Genomic DNA, 24,279 nt, shown 5'->3' with positions numbered 1-24,279 from the left:
AAATGTCTGCTGCTTCACTAGTGACGTATGTGAGATTGCATAGCAGATAAACCAATAGGCAAAAGTTTGTAGTCAGTTTTAACCACAACCCTTCAACAACCTTTCATGTACATATACACTACTGGTCAAAAGTTTTGAAAAAATTACACATTCTTTATTATATATATATTATTTTTTCTTCTTCACATTTTAGAATAATAGTTAAGTCATCAAAACTATGAAAGAACATGGAACTATGGGAATTGTGACTAAACAAAATCCAAAATGAATCAAAAGTGTGTTATATTTTAGCATCTTCAAAGTAGTCCCCCTTTACCTAGAATTTGCAGACGTGTACTCTTGACATTTTCTCAAGCAACTTCTTGAGTAGATGCTTTTTAAACAGTATTGAAGGAGTTCCCATCTATGTTGAGCAATTATTGGCTGCTTTTCTTTATTATTTGGTCCAAGTCATCAATTTCAAAAACTTTTTTCTATTATTACATTTTAGTTTTATAATGAAATAAACTAATATGTTGGCACAATTATATTTTTGTCTAAATAACTAATTGCAAACATTTAAGCATACACCTTCAGATCAAAAGATTTTTAAGATCACGAGAAACATTTCGGTCAAGTGTTTTAAATCTTTTGCCCAGTAGTGTATACAAACCTATCATGAGTCGAGGAGACAAACGTTGAGGTGATGAAGAAGTGTATTTTCAACTATTTCTCTCCCAAAGCCCTGTTCGATAGGTTTATTCATATTTTTAATGCAGGCAGTTTTCAGAGGTATCTTGGGATGTACAGCACTCACAAGTGTTCTTTGTGAATTGTGCTTCAAAACTTGGAAATAATGTGATCTTTTACTCACTTATTTGTCATTCATCTGCATTGGACTTGCACAATGGCTCTAGCCTTGTCGTAAGCAAAGACTGCAATGTGCATTTGTTGGCTGGTTGTCAGTAAGATCATCGTTCGGTTCTCAAGTCAGAGGAGAAGCATGCCAGTATTGAGATCGGTTCTCAGTTTCCCCGATAACCTGCTCAGACATGAGCTGCATAGTGAAAATGGAAGCGTATTGGAAGCTATTGTTCTCGCAGAATACTCAAAGTAATATACAATTACAAACATCCAGTCATGATCTACCCTATACCTTTATAAGGTCCTACAACGCCCATTGCTCGTACAACCCATAGCTTTCACCCACCGCCACCCCAACACCACCAGTTTAGGTCCCGTCCTGCTGTAGGGGTAAGTTCCTCTCCCCTGCTGTCATTGCCTTCCTGCAGGATCTGATGTTTAGAGCGAGAATACGGATACTGAACTGAAGGACGGGGCTTACACCAAAGATAAATTAATCTAGTTTAGTGCATGTTATTCCATACCATCGAGTCCTTTGAGAAAAAGGGGGCTGTATGTGTGTACTGCAAAGTAAACTAAAGCCTACTTGCATTTTTTTAAAGGGATGGACCGTTCGACATGTCAAATCACCAAATAGAAGCAGAATGACAGTTTGTAGATCAAAAATGAAATTTTATTTATTTAATGGACATACATTGTTAAATAAATGGGGCGACACAACGTTTCATAATTTCTAAAATGTTTCTGTTTATATTTATGTCACATCTTCTCTAGAGTGTTTGAAGGGGCTGAATGCATGCCACTGGTTTTTAACATATGAAGTAATTAACATACATAAAATTTAAATTTTAAAGTTGTCAAAAGTACCCCTATATTCCAGAATCACCCATGCAAAACGTGGTAGTTTAATAGGTTAATACAATGTACTGTTGATCAACCTTTTCACATTGAATGCACCAGTGAGCAATTTCTATTTAGTCATCTAGAGAGAAATAGAGCAAACCGCTGCTTGCATATGTCAAGAGATTTCATTTTTTCCACACTATCAGATCTGCCTTGTATAAAAGAGTTTATAGTGACACACAACAAGCTGGTGTTGAGTATGACACAACATATGATGTCTCCTCTACCACACGGGAGAAACAGTCATCACCCTATAAACATTTTGACTTACATTAACTACAGGAACATGAGAAACGATAAACAGTTTAATTTAAAATAATGCTGTCATTGACACTCAATGCACATTTCTTGGAGATTCATCATGGACGATCACTTATTTTAATATTTTACAATGACAAAGCAATCACATTGCCATTGATTTAAGATATAAAATTTTATTGCAAACATGACATGTTCGAAACGTTGTACGTTATAGAAGTACAGTACATAAAAATGTAGGAAGATTGCGAAAGGATTTCTACAATAACAGTTCACATCTGAGCATCTAAATTTGCACAAAAATATATATTTGTATAATGTTTTCACTGTAATGTACACAAGAAGATAAAATCATATAATCTATATTCTCTTTCCTGAAAAGAGAAATCATAACTGTTAAGGAAATGTGGGTCTACTTCTAGTCTTTTTCCTATTTTACTTTGTTTATTTCCATATGTCTCTTGACGTCACTCATCTCTGAGAGCAAGATTTAGAGGCTGAAATAGAGTCTGAGTAATCAAAGCACTGGATAATCACCTCCTGATTTGCATTTTTGCCAGTGAAGTCTTTTACAAATTTCAGATGCTGCAATGAGACAAAAGGGAGGCACAATCAGGTCTAATTGTGGGTTTAATGGAGGAATTTAAAGCGACAGTAATCAAGGAAGTCAAGCGGCTCAAGATTGTTCACATCATGACCAGACAGGATCATGCAATTATCCTTTCATACATAAGATCATGAAAGCACATTATACCAGCAAACAAAACACAGACAGCATGAGTCACGACAGATACATTTATGGTGATTCAGAAATGCAGAATGGAACAATGAGAAAATTAAATATTCAGAAGAACATGGTGAATGCACTATGGACAATGTACAGTATGTAGTATCATTGACCCCTTAAGATACACGAGTGTGCCTTTTGTCAACACAAAACAAGGCCGCTTACTTGCTGCTTATTACGTTCCGGCTAATACAGGACAGTTGCCCACCCTATTAGGTTTGAAGTTATGTTCGGAACAGCATGCTTACATACATACGCGGAAGTTTTAAGGTGGGTGGGCCGAGACAAATAATATATTTTCAATCTGTAAAAATCTATTCTATTTTTAATTAATTAATTAATTATGTTTTAATGTTTACCTAATTGTTTCCAGAGGCATATTTAGTTACATTTAACTACTAAATAATGGTGTTTACTTTCAGAATATTAAAAGATCAATCAACAATATTCATGTTTGAGTACATTCAGACATTTTATTATGATTGTTCTACATGTGTGTAATGATTACCCTGTCTTGTCTCTCTGTTACCCTCTTGTTTTCCATCTTGTCACTTTTTCACTTAGTTTTCACTTTGTTCCCTTATTTAACTCCATAGTCCACCCTGTCTTGTTTCACTGTTGCCCTCTTGTTTTCCTTATCTCTTTTAGTTGTCACTTTAGTCCCGTATTTGATTCCATAACCCTCTGTTAGCGTTCATGCTCACTGTTCATTGTTTACACCTGCACTTGTTAATTTGCCTTTGGTTTCTGTTAATCACCTTGTTATCCTGTTTGAGTTCTGTTCTTTCATTGGCCACCTATCCTATGTTTGTGTATTTATACCCGTGTCTTTGTTCTGTCTTTGTCGATCGTTGTTTGGTGTAAACCCGGTATGTGTTCCCTGCCCAAGTTCTCCGTTTGATCCTTCGTGTTTTAGTTAACTGTTTTATGCTTTATTTCCCCATCGTGGGTTGTTTGTTTGTGTTTCTCTTCTGTTTATTCAAATAAAGCCTCAGCTGCGTTTGGATCCGTAACTCCTCGTCTGCCTCGTTACTCCAACATTACAGAACGATCGACCGCACATGGATCCAGCAGCTATCCGAGCCAAATGTCGGCTGCTCAATTTGCAGCAAGAGCACTACCCGCTCGTAGACCACGCTCGCTACTTCCTCCTCCTGGCCAACGCTACTGACTTCCCGGACTCTGCGCTGATGGTCTTCTTCAGGGATAGCTTAAATCCCTCGCTGAGGGAGCAGGTGCCACAGGCAACGCCCGGCAGCACTCTCCGCGACTACCTGGAGATGACCCTACTAGCGTGCAGCTCACCGCACCCTGTCACACCAGCCCCACCTGTCAGCGAGCCTGCCCCCACGCCAGTCGCCTTCCATGAGCCAGCGCGCCCACTGCGTCTGCCCGGAGGAGGGAAAGAAGACGGGCTTCCGCCTCCCGGCCAGCGCCAGCCCGGTCTGCGAGCCTGAGCCCACGCATGTCACGGTGAGCGAGCTAGAGCCCCCGCGATGTTACGGTGAGCTGAGCTAGAGCCCCCGCGATGTCACGGTGAGCGAGCTAGAGCCCACGCATGTCACGGTGAGCGAGCTAGAGCACCCGCATGTCACTGTGAGCGAGCCCGAATCCTCGCCAACCACGGTAACCCAGCCAGAGCCTGTAGCCTCAGGCGTCAATGAGCCAGTGCCGCAAGCCCCAAACGTCAATGAGCCAGTGCCGCAAGCCTCAAACGTCAATGAGTCAGTGCCGCAAGCCTCAAACGTCAATGAGCCAGCGCCTGCAGCCTCAAACGTCAATGAGCCAGCGCCTGTAGCCTCGACCGTCCCTGAGCCAGCGCCTGTAGCCTCGACCGTCCCTGAGCCAGCGCCTGTAGCCTCGACCGTCCCTGAGCCAGCGCCTGTAGCCTCGACCGTCCCTGAGCCAGCGCCTGTAGCCTCGACCGTCCCTGAGCCAGCGCCTGTAGCCTCGACCGTCCCTGAGTCAGCGCCTGTAGCCTCGACCGTCCCTGAGTCAGCGCCTGTGGCCCCGATCGTCCAAGAGCCAGTGCCCAAAGCCACGACCGTCCCTGAGCAGGTGCCAGTAGCCACGACCGTCCAAGAGCCAGTGCCAGAAGCCTTGACCGTCCAAGAGCCAGTGCCAGTAGCCATGACCGTCCAAGAGCCAGTGCCAGTGCCAATGGCGTGACCGTCCAAGAGCCAGCGCCTCTCGAGCCTTCCAGGGCTCCTCCTCCCGAGCTTTCCAGAGCTCAGCCATCCGAGTTTCCGAGCTTTCCAGAGCTCAGCCATCCGAGTTTCCGAGCTTTCCAGAGCTCAGCCATCCGAGTTTCCGAGCTTTCCAGAGCTCAGCCATCCGAGTTTCCCGAGCTTTCCAGAGCTCAGCCATCCGAGTTTCCCGAGCTTTCCAGAGCTCAGCCATCCGAGTTTCCCGAGCCTTCCAGAGCTCCGCCTCCCGAGCCTTCCAGAGCTCCGCCTCCCGAGCCTTCCAGAGCTCCGCCTCTCGAGTCTTCCAGGACTCCGCCTCTCGAACCTACCAGGGGTCCGCCCCTCAAGCCTCTCGAGCCTCCCAGGGCTCCACCTCCTGAACCTCTCGAGCCTACCAGGGCTCCGCCCACTAAGCCTCCTACGGCTCCACCCCCAGAGCCTCTCGAGCCTCCTGCAACTCCGCCTACGGGGCCTCCTACGGCTCCGCCTCCAGAGCCTCCGATTGCTCCGCCTCTCGATCCACTCAAGCCTCTGACGGTTCCGCCCCCAGAGCCTCTTGAGCCTCCTACGGCTCCGCCTCTCGAGCCTTCCAGGGCTCCGCCCCTCAAGCCTCTCGGGCCTTCCGGAGCTCCGCCTCTCAAGCCTCTCGGGCCTTCCGGAGCTCTGCCTCTCGAGCCTCCCAGGGTTCCGCCTCTCAAGCCTCTCGAGCCTCCCAGGGCTCCGCCTCTCAAGCCTCTCGAGCCTCTCAGGGCTCTGCCTCTCAAGCCTCTCGAGCCTTCCAGGGCTCCGCCCCTCAAGCCTCTCGAGCCTTCCAGGGCTCCGCCCCTCAAGCCTCTCGAAGCCTCCCAGGGCTCCGCCCCTCAAGCCTCTCGAGCCTCCCAGGGCTCCGCCCTCAAGCCCCTCGAGCCTCCCAGGGCTCCGCCCCTCAAGCCCCTCGAGCCTTCCAGGGCTCCGCCTCTCGAGCCTTCCACGGCTCCGCCCCTCAAGCCTCTCGAGCCTTCCAGGGCTCCGCCTCTCAAGCCCCTCGAGCTTCCCAGGGCTCTACCCTTCAAGCCTCTCGAGCCATCCACGGCTCTGCCTTCCGAGCCTCCTCCAGAGCCTCCTACGGCTCCGCCTCCAGAGCCTCCAGCGGCTCCGTCTCCTGAGCCTTCCTTGGCTCCGTCTCCTGTGCCTTCCTCAGCTCCGTCCCCGGAGCCTTCCAGGCCTCCGCCTCAAGAACTGTCTCTGGCGCCACCGCCCTCAGCTCCGCCTCCTGAGCCTCCAGAGCCTCCCTCTGCTCCGCCTCCTGAGCTTTCCAGGGCTTCGCCCCGAGCCTCCCTACGGCTCCGCCTCCAGAGCCTCCAGAGCCTTCTAGGGCTCCGCCTCTAGAACCTCCTTCGGCTCCGCCTCCTGAGCCTCCCTCAGCTCCGCCTTCTGAGCCTTCTACGCCATCGCCTCCCCGGCTCCACCTCCCGAGCCTCCCTCGGCTCCGCCTCCAGCCTTCCACGGCCGCCTCCCAAGCCTTCTACGGCTCTGCCCACAGGGTACACCATGGCTCTGCCTGCCTCTGCTCCGCCCCCAGGGTCTCCTGCGGCCCTGCCTATGCCTCCTCTTGCGCCGCCACCCAAGTCTTCGACTGCCCGCCTCAGAGGTCCTCCTTGGCTCCGCCTCACGCGGCTCCGCCAGCTCCCCAGTGGCCACACCTCCCAGATCCCCTGAACCGGCCATTGGCCCACGACCACCTCCCAGGCCACGAAGCTGGCCTCTGTCCTGTGGCCTCCTCCCAGGTCTCCTGACCCGGTCCCTGTCTTGTGGCCTCCTCCCAGGGCTTCTGACCCTGTTCCCGTCCTGTGGCCTCCACCCAGGCCTCCTGCCCCTGTTCCTGTCCTGAGTCCTCTTCCCTGGCCTCCTGACCCAGTCCCTGCCCAGTGGCCTCCTCCCAGGCCCCCGACCCGGTCCCTGTCCTTGCCAAGTGGCCAGCTCCGGGCCATCTAAACCGGCCTCTGTTCTGCGGCCACCTGACCCTGGTCCCTTGACACACCCCCATAGACTGCTTGCCTTCCCTCTCGGCCTCCATGGTCTATCTATCTACCCTCTCCACCTCCCTGGACTGCCTAATGGCCCCATGGACTTCCTGCCTGCCCAGTGTACCCCCCTGGTCCGCCCATGTGCCCACTTGTCTCTGTCTGTTTGCCCCTGGTGCCCTCATTTGGGTTTTTCTTTGTGGGTCTTTTTAGGTCTTTTGTTGTTTTGATCGTCTGGAATCCGATCCTTAAGGGGGGGGCTATGTAATGATTACCCTGTCTTGTCTCTCTGTTACCCTCTTGTTTTCCATCTTGTCACTTTTTCACTTAGTTTTCACTTTGTTCCCTTATTTAACTCCATAGTCCACCCTGTCTTGTTTCACTGTTGCCCTCTTGTTTTCCTTATCTCTTTTAGTTGTCACTTTAGTCCCGTATTTGATTCCATAACCCTCTGTTAGCGTTTGTGCTCACTGTTCATTGTTTACACCTGCACTTGTTAATTTGCCTTTGGTTTCTGTTAATCACCTTGTTATCCTGTTTGAGTTCTGTTCTTTCATTGGCCACCTATCCTATGTTTGTGTATTTATACCCCGTGTCTTTGTTCTGTCTTTGTCGATCGTTGTTTGGTGTAAACCCGGTATGTGTTCCCTGCCCAAGTTCTCCGTTTGATCCTTCGTGTTTTAGTTAACTGTTTTATGCTTTATTTCCCCATCGTGGGTTGTTTGTTTGTGTTTCTCTTCTGTTTATTCAAATAAAGCCTCAGCTGCGTTTGGATCCGTAACTCCTCGTCTGCCTCGTTACTCCAACATTACAATGTGTAACATATAAAAACATTAGAAGTCCTTGTGGCTGTGAACAGAAATTAATTATTACATGGGAGATTTACCCTAGACATTTATGAAAATGTATAAACAGAATGGACATTTTAATCTTAATCTTTTAAATCTTTGGATAGAAGAAATTGATGGATAAGTATGACTTATTGGCTAACTTGTCTCTGCTATGGTTTCCTAACAATGAATGAATTTTCTTCTCTAAAAACTAGGTGCCACTAACTGAAGTAAATATCCAGAATAATGAGGTCATGTTACAACAATTAAGAATAATACTGTTTGACAAGTGTGTCATTTACGGTAAGGTAAAAAAAAAATGAGATCTGCATAGTGTCCTTACAGATCTGTTCAGGCATTGAGAGATGTTCTGTGGTTTAAAAAAAAAAACTTTCCTATGTACAGCCTACTTATTGAATTTTGCCTCTTGATCCTTTACTGTGTACTATTTTACATTCTATTAAAAAAAAAAAAACATTGTGGGTAGTATGAATAAAGTATGTGAGGTAAAGCATGACCTTCATGTGCTCTTTGTTAAGTGTTTATAAAGGCATATATTATTAACTAGTAAGCAATTTACAAAAGCATTATAAATAATGTATATGCATTTATAGCAACATACATAAAAGGGTGACTTTCATCCACTACTTGCCAAAGAGTAAGATTTTTAACTGTCATGTTATAAATTCTTAAAGGGTTAGTTCACCCAAAAATGAAAATTATCCTATAATTGACTCACCCTCAAGCTATCCTAGGTGTATATGACTTTCTTCTTTCAGCCAAACACAATCAGAGTTATATTAAAAAATATCCTTGCTCTTCCAAGCTTTATAATGAGAGTGAATGGTACCTTAGATTTTGAAGCCCAAAAAAGTGCATCCATCCATCAAAAAAGTAATCCATACGGCTCCAGGGGGTTATTAAAGACCTTCTGAAGCGAAGCGATGCATTTTTGTAAGAAAAAGATCCATATTTATAACTTTATAAACTATAATCACTGGCTTCCGGTAACAGCCTTCCACGCATTCACTAGAAAGTTGAGTTCCGGCGTATGATGTAGACGTTGCATAAGCTCCGGTGAGAAGATACACTTGAGAGTGTATCAATGAAATTTAAGATTGGATGGCTAGAAATTTCCTTTTACTCAATTCTGACAAAACAGAGGTACTAATTATTGGACCAAAAATCTCGATATTAAAATATTATTTGACTCTCTGTGGATGTATTGTTTTGTCATCTTCAACAGCAAAGAACTTAAGTGTTATACAATCTGTCCTTTGAAAATGAAACAGCATTCTTCCACCTAAGAAATATTGCTAAATTACGACACATGCTCTCTGTTGCTGATGTCGAAAAAATTAATTATGCATTCAAGACTATATTACTGTAATGCATTACTGGGAGGATGTACAGCAAGTTCAATAAATAAACTTCAATTGGTTCAAAATGCATCAGCCAGAGTTCTAATGAGAACCAAGAAATATGATCATATTAGCCCCATTTTATCATCGTTACATTGGCTACCTGTTAAATTTCTGATAAATTTTTAAATTCTGTTAACTACATACAAAGCTTTGAATGGTCTAGCTTCGCAGTACTTAAGTGACTTTCTATCATGCTATATTCCATCAAGTTCATTATGATCACAAAATTCTGGCCTGTTAATAGATCCTAGAATATAAAAAATCCACAAAAGGAGGTAGATCCTATTCATACTGGCTCCTAAACTATGGAATAGTCTCCCTAACACTGTTCAGGATGCAGACACACTCTCTCAGTTTATGTCTAGACTAAAGACTCATCTATTTAGCCAATGTTTAGAAACATTGATCATGATCTATAACTCTGCAATAAATTGAATTGCATCTATTCTAATATTATTTTATTTGTTTCCCTGTCTCAACCTCGGGACTCCTATCCTGAGGTCACCAGAATATTAGTCATTAATCTTACAGTTCATATAAAATTGTTGTTTTAACACTGTCCCTTGACACTTACTTATTTTACTAATTTTAAACCATGATTTGCACTATATTGTCATAATATTCATGATGATGTTAGCAAAAGGGGAACTGGCTCGCACAGTGATTCTGGTTTCTCCCAGTGTTATTTTTCTCCATTAATCAACATCTTATGGAGTTTTGTGTTCCTTGACATAGTCGCCTACAGCTTGCTCACTGGGGTTATTAATAAAATTATTATTTAATTACTTAATTTTATACACGATTAACAATCGTATTTTATCTAATTATACAATGATGACTCATCGACATTATAGACATTATAGTTTTTTGCCTGATTTTCTGTAAAGCTGCTTTGAAACGATGTGTGTTGTGAAAGGCGCTATACAAATAAAAATGACTTGACTTGCAAAAGCACTTTTCAGGTCTTCATGCTCATTCACTGCAGATATCAGATAATAAAACCTGCTTAAGCCATACTGAAATTTATATATGGGTTTGTATGCTTGTAACTCCTGTAGCTTCACATCTGTCCACTTTACATGAAGGCACATTTTCATAGGTCACTAATGATGAATAAGTATTATTAAGCATTTATAACATGTGAGGTAAAGGGCTCACTATTTGGCAGATATTGCATGAAATTCACCCTTATTATGCATGTTGTTATAAGCACTTATACATTATTTATAATGCATTTGTTCATTCATTATTGGTCCCTTTATAATCCCTAAACAAAGGAAACATTAATGTAAATTGTTACCTTGTGGGGTGATTTATTCTGAACATAATCTTTGCTCACAGCTGTCAGCACCTTCATTACAGCATTACCTGAACAGAAACTCAAGCAGAATGATAAAGCAAGATGGCGTGGACAATTTAATAAGTTAATATACCCTCCCAGGCAGTTTGGTGCTTTGCTGTTTGATCTCAAGAGCCTGTTAGCACCCATTACTAATCCAAGTGAATATAAACCAAGAAGTACAGCAAGTACTCACCCAGACTGTGCTGCATTAAAAAAAAAAAGAAGGAAAAAAAGAAAATGCTGCTTGTAATCACAGCACATGCAGTATAATATATTTTTATTCATCACTGACTTGCGATTCGTGCCAGTTAATTTGAGCCTTTGCAAAATTGTAATCAATTTCATCCAGGGTCACAGCTTCCAGGAGGGGCAGTTCAAACTTCCAGACATTTTCTGCCGGTATATGGAGGTTCTCCAGATGTGAATGGAAGGACTCAAGGACAATGTAATGTTATAAAATAAAACAACCTGGATGTAATCTGCCTCTGGGATGGGGCTAGTCACGCAGATCATCTGCAGGTGATAAGAGCAGGTATAACATCGTTACTAACACACCGGGACACTCATCTTGTTGAAATGCTTTATCACACTCACGTCAACAGCCAGGAACCCTGGCTAATAAATCTTGCCTAATGCTTTAGAGAGCCGAGATCTGCCAGGATACAGTAGATATACAATAGAGCAAGAGCTTCACCAGATCTGATATTAGATTTGGATCGTATAATGCTGGGGGTTTCAATGCCAAGGACCCCCAAATAGGATAAACCCTTGCAAGGGACCCCCTTCCTAAAAATGTAAACCTTAATGATTGGTGTTTTGCCAATCATTACAACATACCTTGGGTATTTAACAAACCGCCAAGTTTAGCTCTCACAAACCGATCAACAAAATGCCCAGATGGAATAAAATCATTTTCAAAGCATTTTCAAGACTATAGGAAAATAATAAAATAGATTGCATTCTGTTATAGTTTGATGTTTCAAACAAAGTATAGGGAAGGGTCTTCATTACTTCCATGTTGACATTTTATGAGATGCAACTGGCTGTGAAACACATGTATTTTTCTAGAAAAGTGTCAATATTAGAGTCAACATCCATATAGCATTTTATGTGAATCTGATCTGGGATCACCTCGGAAAAGCTTTCATCTTAAAGAATGACAATTATGTGTGAATTCGATTCATGCCATTAAACAATGGGATGGATAAATCACAAACAAGATCTCTTTATTGGCAGAGGCTATTTGAACAAAGTGTAAATAGCCAGGGTATTTACAACTGAGCTACTCAGGGATGTTCCTCCTAAGGACAAGTGATCTTACATGACCCCAGTGATCTTACATGCATCTCCCCTAGAATTTCAGGAGATATCCAAGACTGTGTCATGATAATTCATAATAATTTATATGACATACCAAATCATGCCTCAAATGAAAACCTTTTTCTTTTATTCACATACACGCCAACCAATCAGCATGCACAATATCAAATTGACTCAATACTCATATCATATTTTTGCTAACCTTCTATCCAATACTTTCTTTTAATTAAGGAAACATCTGTGAATTAACTATGTTTCTTATGCAATAAAAAGACTGATGCATGTCAATAACCTGTAATAAGCTTCCCTCTTTTGTTCCAAACCACCATGTTTTTTTCTTCTTCCGTGGTACATGACAGTGATTTACCTCTTGATATCATGGTTAAGATTAGGGTCAGGGTAGAGTACTAAATTTAGGTTTGGGTTAGGGTTTAAACTTATGATAAACTGTCAGTGTGTTCTACAAAATGTAGTTGTTTCTCTTCCTTCCATGGTACATGGTATGTTTTGTACAAGCCAACTCATTCGAATTTGCATGATTTTGCCATTTTGACAACTATAAGTAAGCCATTAAAAGCCATTAATTTGATTTATTTTAAATAAGCAATCTTTCTTTCTGAAGCTTTGAAAATTCCTGTGTTTGCTTAGAGCGACCCATTTAGACCTGCTCCAACAACATTACTCAACCAATTGCATGAGTTTGGGCTGGATTTGTTCAACTAATGGCAGATGGGGCATGTATTCAGAAAGCTGTTTTGAAAAAAGTTTTTACAATTCCGTTTGGTGGCACTAGTGGCACAGAAATTATGCTTCAGCTTTAAGGAGAAACAAGTAAATACTTAATTATAACTTATCTGAGAACTCCATTAAGTGTCCTTATCTATTATTGAAAAACCTCTAAGCAACACAATCTCCCCTGGGAACTTTACCAGGATATATAAATATTCTGTGTTCAATACAAGTGCTGTCAAGTCCGATCCATCAATACTTTCCTTCAAGAGTCCAAATACAGTGATAGAGTCTTCAGTCAACTATATCAGGCTTTTTCAATGTCATTCATGCTAAATTGATTCTCTGAAATAAGGAATTTACTTTAATATATATATATATTTTTGTATTTTCTATATATATATATATATATATATATATATATATATATATATATATATATATATATAAAACCTCATATATTATTAATAAAGTAATTCATGACAGTGGGTTTGACCCTACAGGAAGTCTGTAGTTTAATTCAATGACACAGTGCCTCCATGCTCCAGTGGTCTGGTCCAGTTTCGGGTCCCTCAGCCCTGCTCAGGTTATAGGAACCTGTGTGTTATTAGTATCCCTGGCCGAGTGCCCATCCACTCTGCTCTCACACATTAACATTCACAGCAGCACCACTGCTCTGTAATGACAGCTCAAAGACCCTTTTAAGCTAATTTAGTGTGTTTTAATTTTTGCACAGCATTTTCCAGCATGGCAATCCAATGTCACTTCTCCCTATCCTCTTTTTGTGGGTTTTCTTTTTCTCTCTATATCTTCTTCCCGATTCTGTCCTCCCGCAAGAAAGCATCCCTGGACACTAGGATGTGTCCAAACACTTTGAACAGCCAACTCAGCCAAATAATAATAATAATAAAAACAATAGACTGTCTATATAATATACATTATACATACTGTTTGTTGGTATCACTTTACAGTAATGTTTCCTTTAATAAGTGTTTCAAAAGGGGTTCATTAATAACAATTAAGTAATTTACATATGCATTAAAACTAATTGATTTGCAGTGAATAAAAGGGCAATTTACATGCAATACTTGCCAAATAACAGTTTTGTTTTTTTTTACTTACATGTTATAAATACTTCATGGATATGCTTATTTATTCTTTATTAAATAAAAAACAAATGATCATGATTTATGTCATAATGCAGCTAAATAAATTATTTTAGTGAGATTAACAATGTTGGGTACATGATTACAAGTAATCTGTATTCCACAATCACATTACAAAATTACTTTTTATAAATATTTTTTTATGCCAATAATCAGATTCAAGGTCCTCCTTATGGATTACATGATTACATGATTACATGTAATCGATTATATTATGTATATTACATCACTTTCAATGAATCATTCAAAATAATAATTTAAAGTGAAGGAGTGTAAATTGATACTTAGACTTAAAAATTGATTTTCATCAAAATATGCTTTTAGTAGTCCAAATTCATAATTGATTTAAACTAAATGGTTTAAATCCTTCTCACATTGATTTAAACAAAATGGTGCTTCTCCAAGTGTTGTCCCACATTATCCAGTCCTAGTTTCCAAAAGTTATCTAAACACTTTTCAGGTCTTCATGCACATTCACAGCATATATCATATAATAAAGCCTGATGGCCAATAATCCATACTGAACTTTATGCTCACAGGTTCCTAAGGTTGGCAACTCCTTGATACATTTGCCATATGTCTACTTTACATTAAGGTACATTTTTATTTATTACTAATGTTGAATAAGTTTTATTAAGCATTTATAACATGAGGTAAATTGGCTCCCTATTTAGCAAGTATTGCATGAAATTCAACCTTTGTATGCTTGTTGTTATAAATCATATATTAGTGATTTATAATACTATTTGTAAGTGACTTATTAGTCATTACTCAACCCCTCTTTATAAAGCTTTAACAAAAGGAGCATTAATGTAAATGTTTTTTGTAGTCATTCATCAAAATATAACAACTTGCTCTGCCTCAGAAACTACGTTATTTTTCAGCTGACAAATTGTAGATTTGTAGGCCAACATGTTCTTAATAATATGTGCAGAAGTCGCTGCTATGATGATGGGGTTTTGTGAGTGGTTGCCAGTGCTGTACTATATAGCTGCTACAGTGTTCTGGGTCTTTATTGGGCTGTGTTACATACTGGCCCAAGTCAAAAGAGCCAACATAAGTGCTTTCAAATTCGAAGGGATTGTTTAGTGGCTGTTTTATCATCCACAAATTGAAAATCTTAAATAAGTTAACTTAAAAAAGTAATAGCACACCTCTCCTCAACAAGCCACATAATTTGTGGAATCATTCATGTCTGTTTCACAAACATTGCGGCCCTAAATTACCCAGTGAAGTTTTATTCATAGATTTCGGGATTTGGGGCAAACACAAATAATACAATTAAAGTGAGACTGTGACAGGGCGGGGGTGGGACCAGGTTGTGATTATACACACCCGGCCCCTTATCAGGCTAATCAAGCCTCCTAGAGGGATAAAGGCCGACTGTGGATGGTGGTGCGACAGAGAGAGAACGTTTGTGTGTTTGTGTCTTTTGGTTTATTTCTTCATTAAACTATTATTTATATTGTCAAGCCGGATCTCGCCTCCTCCTTTCCATTGTTCCCTTTACACTGGTGCCGAAAACCAGGGAAGGAGGAGGGATACGCCATAGTGGAGTTCTCGCCACTCCCATCCACCCCAACGGAGCTGCCGCGGCCATCTTAGAGGGGAAAGGATGAGTCGAGAACCTTGTTTTAGAGCAGGTAATAATGCGTCGGGAGGCAGAAGAGGGCTTAGGTGCTGAGAAAAGACTCAAAGCACCTACCTTGCTCTGCACACCCGGCAGGGGGCGGGTTAGAGACTGAGGAAGAGGTCCTTGAGAGGTGTCGTCAGTGCTGGCCTGCCGGGGTGACGTGATGACGTCATTCTACGGGCTCTGGAGGGGAGTACCGGGCAGTCCCACAGGTGGCGGCGTTCTCGGGACACAAGTGGATTGCAACTGCTGTGCCCACCTGGGGGACCTCCATGTACCCGTGGGCCGCCCCGCCATCCAGGGTAGTGAGAGCAGATGAGCGGAGGGGTCGGTTCCGGGCAGTAAATGGTGCCCTCCACGACCGTGTCAGCTCGTCATGCACTTTCGGGAAGAACAGAACCATCCACACACAACTCACCACATGCCCCACCGAGAGCGAGAACCACATTATAGCGACCACGAGGAGGTTACACCAATGTGACTCTACCCACCCTAGCAACTGGGCCAATTGGTGGCTTAGGAAGCCTGACTGGAGTCACTCAGAATGCCCTGGATTTGAACTTGCGACTTCGGGGTTAGTAGTCAGCGTCTTTATTTGTTGAGCTACCCAGTCCCCCACCCCCAATTGTTTTTTTTTATATAGCTGCGTATTGCTGATTTTCTTTACGATAAGATACATACCTTGATCATGTTATAATCTAGCTGCAGCAAGCGCGTGTGAAGGACAATCTTATCCGCACACCAGAGTGTGTGCCTCAGCTGGGTGAAGACCCAATCTCTCCGCCATAGAGCGGGTTTCTTCGTATGACTCATAGAAGCGGTGCTGACTGCATAGAGAAATGCCAGTTTTGGCGTTTGTACTTATTTACATGCCCTGCTTCCTTATTATTTGACCTAATAAAGGATGCATTAAATATATCATGCTGGGGTGTTTGCTTTTTAGATGCTCTGACATACAAGTTTTGCTTAAGCAGAACAGCAGCTCCTGCTCTGCTTTATTTCACAATGAAAGTGCTTCTGTATGCATTTATTAAATAATTTCCTCGTACTTTGCAATCTACATCACCTGAAGCTGTTTGGAATACGTCTGGACTGTGAGTTGTGTTTTCTCCTAAATCGGGTGCCAGCTGCAGTGCTGCTCTCATGCATCAACATTAGAGTTTAATGTGATCTCATGTTACGTTAATTGAGATCAAATGACTATTAAATGTTTTATTGTTGACATTGTCGATAACATCAACTAACTGTTCCAGCCCTATATTTCTCTTATAATAAAATACTGGTTTTAATGTGTAGTTACAAACATATAGCAACTTCATTTGAGCCCAGAATCCCACCCAAGGCAAGTTTTTAGTTCTTCCTTTCCAAAAAGTTTAAGGTTGCGAAAAGTTCTTTTAACAAATATTGTCCAATTGCAAGTATGAAAACTGTTGAGATCTCAAACTGTGATGCAACATCTGTTGTTCAATCAACCTTTATATGCATATCTCCAAACATGTTTGAGGGATTAAATGAGCTACTGTGTTAAATCCTGTAGGCATGCACTCCGTATGGAGGGGACAGTGTATTTATCCTCACTTGTGTTCGGTAAATGCCAGGCTGAGCCCTAATTGGCAGGCACATTTGGCATGCCAGTGACTGCAGAGACTGTCAGTCTGTTTGGTTGTGCCGTGGGGCCATGCAGACCGGTGCATCGAGGCGAGCACATGCAACCCTCACCCTGAGTGATATCATGGACTCACAGATGCATGCTGACATTTGTCCCTGCAGCAGCAGTAGCTGCGAGCCAATGGTGGAAATGTCAACCCAAACAAGAGCCATGTGGAAAGAAATCATTTAATAAGCCCTGTCTGTCTGTGCAACATGCAATATCTGCGAGGAAATGAAACTAGTCCAATTTTACTCATTCCTACTCCAGGAGAGCCAACTTAATGCAGAGTTTTGTTCAAACCCTGCTCTTTCACACCTTGATGTAATTTTCAAGTAAACCCAAATACCTTAATTAGTTGGTTCAGATGTATTTTATTAGAGTTGGAAGTAAACTATGCAGGAAGTATCCCTGATGCAAGTATCATGATGGGTGCAGTTTTTGTTAGCAGTTTACACTGTAATAAGTATTTGTACATTATGTGGGCAGTGCCAGCCCTAAAAGCAGCACAAGGCAACCTTATTCAGATTGGCATACTACCATACCACTCCTACCATATCTAGCCACTGTCTGCAGCACTTTTCTTGTTGCATTCAAAACGGTGCTTGGCACTCTGATAGGAACTATGTAAATTCTTGCAGCTTGAAGGCAAATTAATATTGTGGAGGATAAGGGTTTAAGAGATTTCTAAACACATTGCAATGAATACACAAACTATGGGGGAAAAGTTCTTTCAATTGGTCAACCTCCCACTTAGATTTTGGGAAACGTTTAATGTTACTTAAATTTGTGTAATTTCAGTGCATTTATATCTTTTTACTGTGGAAGGCTTGGAAGATTTTAATAGATCATCGTTGTTAAAATTTTTGTGTTTTCTTTCCTAAGAAGGAAATAAAACATTTTGACAAGAAAATAAGTATATGTAGAGTGAAAGGTGTAGAGCTGTATAAATCTATGTGCTACCTATAGTGCCACTTAGTGGACAGGGAAGGAATTTATTTTCTGAAATGGTTTTGTGTTCCCTCACAAAACATTTTGCTTTCCTTCGCAATACGTATTGTGTTCCCTGGCAATTATTTTTGTGTTCCCTGGCAATTATTGTTGTGTTCCCTGCAGGATTGCCAGCTTTTCTTTATTTGTCATACTCTCCTGCATTTTCAAGAGGTCCTCGCTGCAGCCTGTAGCACGATGACGTAGCTGGATGGTCCAATACGTACTGTACGCTGTTACGCTTTGTTAAATTAAAACTGTTTCTATATGTGAGTCCTTCAATATATTTTCATGATGATTAGCCTTCCCCCCTGGCTGTTTTGTTTTTCTCTTTATATATATATTGTTGTAGTTTTGACTGTACATTGACTTTGTTTGTTTGAATCTTAATAAAAAACAAAAGCGCTGTTACGCTTTGTTGTGGGGACTTATTTAAAGACTTCCAGCCAGGCTATGTTGGAGATGGAAGGAAAGGAATCCTTCGTGCCTTTTACTCGACCAAAGAATTTGAAGGTTACTGCTCAGCAGACTGCTTCATCTGTGACGGCAATCACTATAGCCCAAAGGACAACTATTTATAAATATTTAGACACTTTAGTGACAAGCGCTTGATCTGACTGCTGTGATCAGTTTGTATATTACACTTAAAATCAGTTGTTGTTTTTTTGTTTGTTTTTAATGTACGTACATGTCCTGCAGACACTGAAATAAAAAATATACTTCTGGTTTAAAGTTAGGTTTAAAATCATGTGATTTAAAATGTTTTAAAATTAACTATCCAGTACGTATTGGACCATCCAGCTACGTCATCGTGCTACAGGCTGCAGCGAGGTGTGTCTCGGCATTTTGGCCAACATTTTGACATCACAAACTTTTGTCCCACATTTTAGCGGGCGGCAAAATTTCCCATATTGAAGGAGTATCCTTCAATGAAGCAGACAAAATGCTCAAGAGGGACCCCCCACCACGGTTGAACAGTGAAACACTTGAGGGAAAAATTTAATGACTCAAAACAACAGTTCCCTTACCACTCAGTACACTTGACATTGCGTGCTAACGCATATGGGGAGTTGTCCTTGCACATGACCTAATTGAAACCTCTCTACAATAACGACAATATTCTAATATTGGCTGTGGTGTTTGAGCTCCACCCTTTTAGGCGTGTAGCTGTCCGCTATAAAAGCAGGTGCACAAACACCATTCCTCAGAATTTTCTTCCTTCAAGACAGCGATTTATCTCTTGTCTTGAAGCCCTCTACTCTTCACTATCAACTACAAGAGTCAGCGGGTGAAATCTTCATGGCAACGAGAAGACTCTCCACTCACCTACAGTGCTCCTGCGAACATCACTCCACCTCGCCTCTTGACACTTTGCTGGTGAACGGGTCACTTCAGGTGTCTTTTTTAAAGATGACGTTCCGTAAGTGTTCCTTGTGCGAGAGACACATCCCGCCATCAGACCAGCATGAGAGCTGCATTCTCTGTCTGGGCACCCATGCAGAGTCAGCTCTCTCTGAGACAGAATGCCCTATCACAAGATGCTGAACTTGTGAATCGCCCTCATTCAGAGGCACGATTCAGCCTCCTGCGCCCTCCCACCCGCCTCTTCTTTGATACCCGAGGGGTCACACGAGGAGGCACGGCAGGGCCATGAGGTTGAGCAAGATGAAGCAAGAACTTGTACCCACACGCCCCACGAGCCCCTCCATGTTGATACATTATGTGCGTGATAAGCTCCGTCTCTCCACAAGAATGCACAGCCTTTTCTCGTTCAGCGGATCTGAGCATGGGGTGATGATGTTGTCATGTCTCTCGCTGCATCAGGCGAATGGTCAGTGGATGATGCTACTAACCCTTCCCCCAAGCGAGGGCGAGGAGCGTGTATGCACCACTGATAAGCTTTGCGTCCTTTCAAGGGCGGTCAAAGAGCTAGATATCGAATTCGCTCCTTCAGAGAATCCTACATAATCTCACCTTGATGAATGGTTCCTGCAGTCTGGATGCCATCAAGCGATCGTGTCTTGTAGATATGCCATGTTCTTCATAATGAACTACCAAATTGTGATAGTTTGTGTCTTTCAAAAGCCACTGTGAACTAGAGGCATGGCCTACTCATGGGCATGGACGAATGGTGTGTATTTACAAGACATATGTTTTTCAGTAGGATGTCTTCTCAAAACACATTTGAAAGGTTTCAAAACCTAGACATAGTGTCTCTCTCTTCACAAGTCCTCTCTGTTTAGAGTGCTTGCTATTTCTTTTGCCAAACATATACTGTACTTATACCCCTGCCCTTAAGTACAGGCTCCCCATCATTTTACATGACCACCAGCATTCATGCCCTTGTACTTTCATTATACATAAACTACCTTCCCTTCTCCCATCCCTGGGTTCATGAAGGAGTTAATTCATACTATATAACTATCGTTCATACAATATGAAGTTCACTCACTTGTGGCATACTCATGTCAGTCGCTGTCCTGCGGAACTGCAGCGTCATGTTTCCTCTCTGGATGGTTATGTCTTATAGTGTGGTGTGATGGGATACTGTTCCCCATATGTCAAGTGTACTGAAATGTAAGGTAACGTCTCGGTTATGTACGAAACCTCAGTTCCCTGAGATGAAGGGAACGAGACATTGTGAACACTGGCTGGACTACAAGACTCAGAGTTCTTCTGATGAGCGAGAGATGCGCTCCTTGTCCCTCAGTGAGAAAATATTGAGGAATGTTGTTTGTGTACCTGCTTTTATAGCGGACAGCTTTGCGCCTAAAATGCGGGGCTCAAACACCCTTGCCAATATTAGAATATTTTCGTTATTTTAGAAAGATTTCAACTAGGTTGTGTTGAAGGACAACTCCCCATATGTGTTAGCACACAATGTCTCATTCCCTTCGTCTCAGGGAACCAAGGTTACGTATGTAACCGGGATATTTACAATAGTGGTATTTTTAATAAAACCATAACCACAAAATTTACAACAGTAACCATACTGTATTTTAACCATAATATTGTTGGTAAAACCATAGTAACCATACGGAAAAACTAGTAACACCATGCATTTACATTACAAAACATTTTTTCACACACAAATTATGAGAAAAAAAAAAGCTTTTATGAAGCTTTTCCAGTCCACTTTTCAAGATTGTTTCTAAATCTACCCCATGACCTCCTTTCTTATCCCATGGGTAGAGAACTTCTAAATGTACCCGGATGACCCCATCTCCATGTTTCACAGCTCAATTCACACATTACTGGGTGTTAACAACACTCGTTCACACATCCTATGTATTTCAGAGCTCTATGCTGGCTCACATGCAGGCCTGCAGTACACATATCCAGGATTTACACTTGATGATACTTCCTGAAATGATTGGCATTAAGGCCCTCAGAGATGAGTTCAATAAACCTACCAATATTTCACATTTCTAGTTTAAGCAAACTGCCAACTACTTTAATATATTTTGAAAGAATTGGTTAAATCAAAATTGGGAGTTTTGTTGCTTGCATTTCTTGAAGGACAAATGCTTGTGTACATCAAATGGTGAAAACCAACTTTCAGCAGATATGCACCTTAAATGTCTCCTAACTGTCAGCTGGGGTGTCCCGTATTTTGAACAAAATCAACTCATTCCTTATGAGATATCTATTGTCCCATATTTAAGCATTGAATGTCTCCTTGGTTGGATGGCGAAACACTTGAGATTAGGCTTTCCACTATTGCCATGTCCCAAGTTGCCCATTTTATTGTGTTTTTAACTAATTAATAATTTGTAAGGCATTTACCCAAATGTCTAGAATAAGTAAAATATTACTTAAAATGTGAAAATGTTATAGGTGGTTGCCAGGACATTGCTATGCAGTTGCTATACTGTTCTAGGTTGCAGCTAGGTTTTCTGGGAGGTTTCTAAAAACACCATATACTTGTGAAATAAAAGAAAGAACAGATGTGATGGCTCAAATAATGTGTAATAATAGTGTATCAGGGCCCATTTTCAAGAAACCCCTTAAGTTAAGAAAACTAAATTTACTGTATACTGTTTATATGTTATAATTATACGTATATTGTCACAAAGGGTTTTCTTGCAACCATCTGCAGGGCCTAAAATGGTTGTTTAATGGTCTGAGTCAAAGAGCCTACTAACTAGGCTTCCTATGAAAATGTTCTCTTTAATAAATGTCTTTTATTTGGATTAATGCACTCAATCTCCACTTTTTTTATCCCTCTATTAGAAATGAATCTATCACTAATTCATTAACTGTGAAAATGTTCCTTTAGCATACAGTAAGAATAAAACATCTCGTTTAGTGTACAGAAATCGTTCTGCTACCACTGCTCAACTCAGAAACAAGATATAAATTGCTTAAATGTGCTGCGGCACGCACTGAGACATCTAAAGGTCTCTATTAGAAGCTGCATTCTGTCTTGGTCTCAGCTGCACTTGAGGTTCTGAAGGATGGAGACTGGGCCGAACCGGCCTCACAGGCCCCTGTGGTCTTGACCTAGTTAAGATGTGTGGTGACTGAAGACCTGGGCTCACCGACAAGCTTTATTGAGACAATAAATGAGCACAGCTGGCGGCTGCAGAGGAAGAGAGAGGATTATTTATGTATTTAGAGTAAAGCTTCACTAACCCTCCCATCGTTACTGTTGCTGATACGCCTACATTACTGCGTCAGGCCGCAATACTTCTTTCCAAAAACTGTGCTGAGTTTCTAGATCTGAGATCTGAATCTGCCCCATAACTCTGCCCCTATTCCTCTGCCTTCCTTTATTCTCACTGTTGGGATTGGCGGAGGATGTTCCTCTGCTGAAATGACTAGCCTAAACCAGCCTTAAGGCCTTTGCACACCAAAGGAGATGCAAATATGATTTTGCATAGAAAGTGACACAAATGATTGTCATTAACACATACATGCCTTTACAAAAGGTGGCACTAACCAACAAGCAATTGTACCCCAGTGTGATAGATGCCGCAAAGCACCTTTCAGCTGGTCTGTCCTTAGCCCATCACGGATGAGAAGAAGTCACTTTAAGAAACAATGAGTAAATTACGAAGACAATTCAGATAAGATAAGATAATTTTTAAAGAGGATGGAAGGCAGTGATGAAGCATTATAATTTGATGCAAATGAAATACACTTCCTCACTGCTGGTTCAGGATTACTTCCTCGAGTTCCTTCAGCTTGTAATGTCGGTGGTCAAAACAGCTTTCTGTGCTTTAGCGCTACCTGCCGTGCTGGTTTTGGTAACTGCAATGGCTTCTGACACACACAAAGCTCGTATTTTATTGGTCAGGGAATTTCCTTGCATTACTAATAAAAAATAAAAAAAAATCACACACTTGCCGTAAAAAGCCTTGATTTGACTACTCGCGATTCGGCGCGAAAGTTCACTCCAGGTGTGAATGGCTTGTTAGGAATCCATTGTTTCAATTCAAAATGTTACTCACTGTGAGAAATCCCAACGGAAATTCCTATTTGGTGTTTCTAATTCCTAAAGGCCTTTAGGTAGTTTTCTGGTCATAGTTAGTTTAAAGGAATAGTTATCACAATAATGAAATTTCTGTTCACTTGCATGTTATTCAAACAGACTGAACTCACGTGAAATCGGTGACTAGAGGTGTGGAGAATGTTTCGTCTGCTGGAATCAGTGTATGCTTTTTGAATGTCTTTACTGGCTCCCAGTGGCCATAGCTGGAACTACAGTCATGTGCAAGCTCAACAGTACTGAGAGAAAAACTGCAGTTTTAGTTTTTTGATTAGATATGAGGTGAAAAGCCCAGACACAGTGTTCAATTCTTGACAACATCATAATTACATTGCTGCATTAATATAGTCCTAACCCAAACCCTAACCACAAACCTAACATAACATTACTGAGTTCAAAATGGCATTAATTAACTTTCTGTATAAATGCAGTCTCTCTCTGTAGTGGAAGATTTAAAGGGATGTGACATCGAAAGCACAGCTCAGGTGATTTTTGGGGAATGAACATTGGCCGCGTGGTGGTATTGACACCGTAATTGGCCACACTGGGTCTGAAATTAGGTGGAAAAACATATGAAACAAATGCACAGATTTCCATATGATCAAATTGGCTCCAAAACTGTTTGTCTTTCGTTCTTCCATGGAACATAAATGAGTATTTCTGAAGAATATCCGGACGCTCTTTTCCATACAGTGAAAGTGAATGAGGACTGGGGCTGTCAAGTTC

At 41.8% G+C, this 24,279-nt stretch overlaps 1 protein-coding gene across 2 annotated transcripts in view; it reads right to left on the bottom strand.

The window, feature by feature from the left end:
• The window catches only part of tafa5a (TAFA chemokine like family member 5a), a 256,887-nt gene that overhangs the window by 39,681 nt on the left and 192,927 nt on the right, over positions 1 to 24,279 (bottom strand). The window lies entirely within an intron of this gene.

This window comes from Xyrauchen texanus, chromosome 47 (genome assembly GCF_025860055.1).
Source record: "Xyrauchen texanus isolate HMW12.3.18 chromosome 47, RBS_HiC_50CHRs, whole genome shotgun sequence".
Taxonomy (NCBI): Eukaryota; Metazoa; Chordata; class Actinopteri; order Cypriniformes; family Catostomidae; genus Xyrauchen; species Xyrauchen texanus.
Note: the sequence above shows the minus strand (reverse complement) of the source record. Positions and strands in the feature narration are given on the sequence as shown.